Source organism: Nanorana parkeri, unplaced genomic scaffold (assembly GCF_000935625.1).
Source record: "Nanorana parkeri isolate BGI_ZX_2015 unplaced genomic scaffold, ASM93562v1 scaffold1381, whole genome shotgun sequence".
In the NCBI taxonomy this organism is placed as follows: Eukaryota; Metazoa; Chordata; class Amphibia; order Anura; family Dicroglossidae; genus Nanorana; species Nanorana parkeri.
This window is the reverse complement of record NW_017307649.1, coordinates 361,237-367,293: the sequence shown is the minus strand read 5'-3', so window position 1 is coordinate 367,293 and position 6,057 is coordinate 361,237.

The window sequence follows — 6,057 nt, the reverse complement described above, 5'->3', positions numbered from 1 at the left end:
TTGTTTTAGAAAAACTGTCACATGACAATAAACAAAAATGTATCAGTACTCGTACTTGTAAGTACTCGGCAAGTACCAGTACTCGTACATCCCTTTATTTATATTTATAAAAACAAAATCATACATTAAAACAGAGATGTACAAATCCCAGGAGCTCCGTGTGCTCCTTACAAATGACAGCTGCCTCCTAATTTTTGAATTTTTCTCTAGTGTAGTCTTGGAGCTCAAAAGTATCGGTACATGTACTTGTACTTGTACCGAGTACTGTACTTGGTATCTGTGCAACCCTAAATAAATGTTAAAAAAAAAAAAAAATCAATTTCAGAAATGCCATGTTATTATGCACTACAGGCCTCTGAAATGCGCTTAAATGTAGGGGGGGGGAAATCACTTTCGTCTTCACTGCTATGCTGCACATTAATATGAATACCCTACAAATACATTCATCTTTACACTATCCCAGCATTAACCTGAAGCAAAAAAAATGCATTCGAACAGGAAAGTGTTACTTGTATTTATCCAACCCAACAGTAAACATCCCAAGAAAGGACAATCTGTATTGATTTCATCAGATGCAAAAGGGGGTCTGATACTAGGTCAAAGAGAAGAAGTCAAATAATAATAAAAAAAAGAAGATGTAGGTAATAAGCCAGCGTACTACAGGGACTTTTCAATGTGTAAAATCTGCTATGTAAATTCTGTGCTATTTGTGTGTGACCTGTCTGCAGCTACATATGAAACTCAAATAGATTAGACAGTAGTAAAGAAACTGTACTTTAATAACTTGGTGCTCAGTAATTCACAGCACAGCAATGACGGCTTTCATTAGTCTAGCTAGTGTTAATTCCACCTCTGAACACATTTCATTAATAAATGCACGTACTGAAAACATTAGAAGGTAATGTCTATTCAAGCCACATGAATACGTCATCCTTCACTGTAATGAAGCTTGTCCCTGAGCCTGAATACACCCGGCAATTTCTGAAACCCGATAAAACTTTATGCAACAAACATCCACTTGGCACTAGGGATGCACCGATACTGGTAGTACCGATATGTTTTTTTCAGGTACTCGCCGATCCTGAATACAGAGTACCGGAAGTCCCATTCAGGAAGCCAGGCGGCGTGTAAGCCACCTGGCTTCCTGATTACCCGGGAAGCCGTGCAGTGTGTAAAGACTCGCCACCCGGCTTCCCAATTATCAGGGAAGCCGTCCCCATGCTTCTCGTCACTAGTTGACGAGAAGGCATGGAGCCGGCTTTCTGGCCAATCAGGAAGCCAGGCGCTGTGTAATGACGCGCTGCCCAGCTTCCTGATACCGGAAGTATCGGGCTAGGCATCGGAGCATTTGGCCAAGTACGAGTACTCGTCCAAATACTCAGCATCGGCACCGATACTAGTATCGGTGAATCCCTACTTGACACTAAACAGGAGAATGTCTAGCAGTGTAGGGAAGCATGTGCCATAATGCACTCTATGACAAAAAGAAGAAAGATCCCATCAAATAGCTGGAATCATACAGTATCAGGATTCTTAGGGTTATAGGAATGAAAAGGATTATAGATAGGGTTTTGCAATCAGACTTCTATAGGAATCAGCATATTGTTGCTCTTTGCAAACATTTATTTTAGAGGCCATTGTTGCAATCTTGGTTGTGGATGTTTCTAATTTAGATCCTTTCCATTGAGCAGGAATTCCCAGTTTAGAATGATCACATTTTATATAGCATAATTCATCCCACAGATACAATTACAGCTCTAGATTTACAGATCTATAACATTACATTATAGGGACCGAGATCAAGACCTTTCTCTGAATGTTCTTCAAACAGTGCAATCTCCTATATTTTGATTTAAAAGGCAATTTAAGTAGCAGGAGATACGGAGAGGCAAGAAACCGCATCACATGCATGTCTCCCTCCTGAATTACAACGGATACAAGACCTGAAAAGTGTACCAGTAATTCTATTAATGTCACATCAACTGCAATAATTAATATGATGAATTCAGACAATTAGGCATATGCGGCATCTGGAGACTGCATTTAAAAAAACAGTTTTCTACTGTGTTTTGAACCCATGGAGGATGGAGGCTGCCATTTTATTGGTCAATATTGCAGACTTAAACCTGTAGTTTTAGTAATTTGTCAGGGACACGGCACCAAACACAAAAGGTTATATGTAATATTGTGTGTATCCCATCTCCTCCAGCATGCTGCGTCTTGTAAAAATCCCTTACTACTAGTCTCCCATAATGCATCATAATCTGTGAATGGGCAGTGGAGATCCTGTCATTCATTCACTCCTCCTCCATTCAAAGAATACAATCCATTGTGGGAGAACAGTAGTAGAAGTTCTCTGAATGCAGAAGGCATTAAGGGGCAGCCAAGCAGTACAACTTTTTACGGTAGTAGTGGCAGCTGTTAACACATACAGCAAGGGAAGATAGCCTCTCGGGGCAATATGCGGCAGCTATGAAGGGAGGATTTTTTTGCAAGCGGCAGCAGCCCCCGACAGATGAGATACACAACATTGCACGTAAATGTTTGGTGCTGCATTACCCCCAAAGACTAAACTTTAAACTGCAGTGATGTCACTCATTGAGAGCCAAATGATAGAGTGACAATATGTTTGATCCACAAATTGGACACTTCTGCCATTTATGGATGTCAGGTATATATCATTTTGTAGCACACAATATGCTGGGGTAGTTAGATAAGCAATGATTGTTTCACTTTATAGTTACAGTTTAGTGAATTTTAAATGAGTGATATTACACTTTTCGCCTCCTAAATTAGGGGTCACATGCGATGATGTCCTGTGACATAAAACATATGACGGAACAAGCTACAGAGGGAAACCGGAGGTAGAAAAATGCCACACGCAGGTCACGTGACAAAAATCACTTAAGTCTATCAAGCTATCTCTATAGAGCAGCACCCCCAATCTGAGAATTACCGTTTTAGGTACATCTAACTGATTCAACCCAACAATGTCCTGGTAACATGCAAACCGGGGGGTGCTGGAGTGATGGGAGTGTTACAGTATTCAAGCAAGCCATAAGCTTCACACTTCAAAAATACCCCAATGCCTTCATCATGAGTCCAGGCAAAGTCTGGCTATCCTATTGTCTACTTTACAGCCTTTCGCCAGAGCTTAAGTGCAAATATAATCCCAATAAACTAGATGAAGTAACCAATAATCTGTAAACATAGCCCCTTACAGTGCAGCTTTCCACGCAGATCATCACTACAGAATAGAGATATCAAACAAACCTTATTTGCATTGCCTTATATAAAGTGACACTTGGCAGGCCTGGTTATCGCATGCCCTTAAAATGGCCATACACATTACAATCTGACTGTGCAATTTCCATTAGATTTGTAAAAATTATGAAGTGCAAGGCTAGATGAAGAATACATTCAATTTATATCAAGTCCCTCAGACTACATAATTGGTTGTAAAGCTAAAGAAGACTGAACAATAAGAGAATTAGAGAGCAACACATGTAGCCACTTTATAAAAAGCACGCAAATAATTTAGAGAGATTCCACTTTGGGATATATTTGTCCACTGCTTGAATGTCCTAGTTCTTCAAAGGGGGAGCCTAGGAACTTCAATTGACAAAAGTTTCCTTGGCAAGGACAAAGCCAGTTCAGCCATAATTGATACCAGATGAGAAAACTTTTCCACTAACTAGCAGTATTCTGAAAAAACTGAAATCCCATTTGAAATCTAAAGCCTGAGTTTAAGTTGGTCACTGCAAGTAGGGAATGTGATTAAACCTGAATAATTATTCATATGCAGAATGCTGCTTTCTTCTGTGCTATAACCTGTAGAAAATGGAGTTTTGCATAATTAAATCATGAATACTGGACATCCAGAGGAATCACATTATCCTTTAACTGTGAAAAGAATTTACATATTTTAGTGCTGCCACTACATGGGACCTGGCCACTCTTAAAAGCAGGTTCCAGGGCTGGCCCATAACCTGTCATACCTATCCACAGCACACCTAAGGATCCACACACAAGGATGTCAGCCAATAGAACTTCTATTATTATACAGACAAACTGATCACAATGAACTAGTTAAAGACTGGCACATTTTGAATACGATGATGCTTAAAGTGACATTAAAGGATTCCCCCCCCCAATGTTAGTGTAAGGACTTACCTTAAATTATGCCTCGAGCCGATCATCTTCTTCTTTCCTGTAGTTTTCAGCTGTCACTCCGGCTCTAATGCCGGTCTCCAATCCGACTCCTCTGTGCTAGCCGTTACTTCCTGTCCCACGGAGTCTGTGTGGGTGCACGCTGCTCCATAGACTTACCCTGTGCCTCTCCTCGTCTCCCGGCCAAAGATCTGTACTGCGCATGCCCCCACCCCAAGATCCTTTGCGGCCGCATGAGACTCTTCAGATGTTCGGATGGGAGTTTGAGGCAAAGACACAGGTAAGTTTTAACCTGTTTGAAAATATTTTGTTTTGTGTTTTTAATGTTTTTGCATATCTCTACTGCTAGCTAGCAGTAGAGATATGCAAAAAATGCTGAGGGTTTAGTAAACCTTTAATTATAAAGCTCATATAATATCAAAAAGCTTCATAATTAAAGCTGAACTCCAGGCAAATATACAAGGCATAATTAATGCAGCTCTGTAACCATTAATACAAGATTCAATCTATTTTTGTTATTACAAAAGCAGTTTAAGTAGCTGAAATTCACATGGTATAAGCCTCTCGCAGTCCCTGTACAGCAGGAAGACAGAAGCAAATCCTTTGGCAGGTAAAATAGCTCCCATATATGCATTTTATGTGTGTATTTAGCCATGTGCCTGGAGTTCAGCTTTAAGGACCATAGCATGCAAAATACATCAAGGCCCTGTGTAATAATTGGGAAGTGAGTGGTTTGCCTGCATATTATTCAAGTACCATTAACTGACACTCTTGTGTGCAGACTGATATCTTGATAGTCAGCACATGAAGCTGGACACATAATATTATAGTCAACAAGGACTAACAAGAAAACGAAGGAGACACAGGGGGAATACTCCTCCATGTTTCTACTTGAAAAATAAAACAAGATTTTTTTTATTGTGTTCCCTGTAAAATTTGAAAGACTTCCCTTTAATTCCTGACAAGAGCTGGAGTGATGGGTATACTCTAGTGGGGGGACATACTGCAACATCATTTTTTTCCAGTATGATGGGTAAGGGTTTGAACCTCTGAGAGGTTATGGCTTTCTTTGTCTTCCTGTGCCAGTGAAAATCACTCCCCCCACCCCATTTCTTATCCTGTTGTAACATGGGCAGTGGGTCCCCAATAGAAAGAAACAGAGAATTAAAAAAAAAAGGGCAAATTTACTCTTCTAAATTCTATCTGAAAAGAAAAGGTTAGAGGTGGAGGTGGGTCTTGAGAACTTTGAGTTCACGTATTTCCTTAAAGTACCAATGCCATTTAAATCTAGCAACATAACAATGGTTGTATGTCACCTTACAACCACAAATTATTCTCATACTCACACACGTTGAACTCCTGTACTGGTTTGGTAAGCAATGACTAATGGTCAGGTAAATTCCTAAGAGCCAACCGACTATCACAGAGGTCTATTATTTGTAGTAAGAGGGGCTCCTGAAGTCAAAATGGCCTCAAAAACACATCACAAAATGTGTAAAACCATGCAAAAATAAGTATAAAAAGATGCAAATCATCCAATGAATGTTGGTAATGTAAGAGTGGAGGAGACTGAAAAATCTTATTAAAAGTCTTGCTTTAAGGACTATTTAACCATTATCTTGCATCTGCTGTGCACCCCCTCTGATTAAGGTGTTACTCTGTTCCTCAGGAAGGGTTTGACTTCCTTGGCTTCAGCGTTAAGCCCCAACCATCCAGCGAACCTCTGTTTAAGGAGTGCACTCTTACTAGACTACACGTACTGACTAGTTAACAAAGGACTGTCAAAAGGGAAAAGAGAAGAGAGGCCCCAAACTTGATGGAATACAGCCATCAGTAAAACAAAAACAACAACAACAAAAAAAAAAAAAAAAAAAAAAAAAAAAAGGA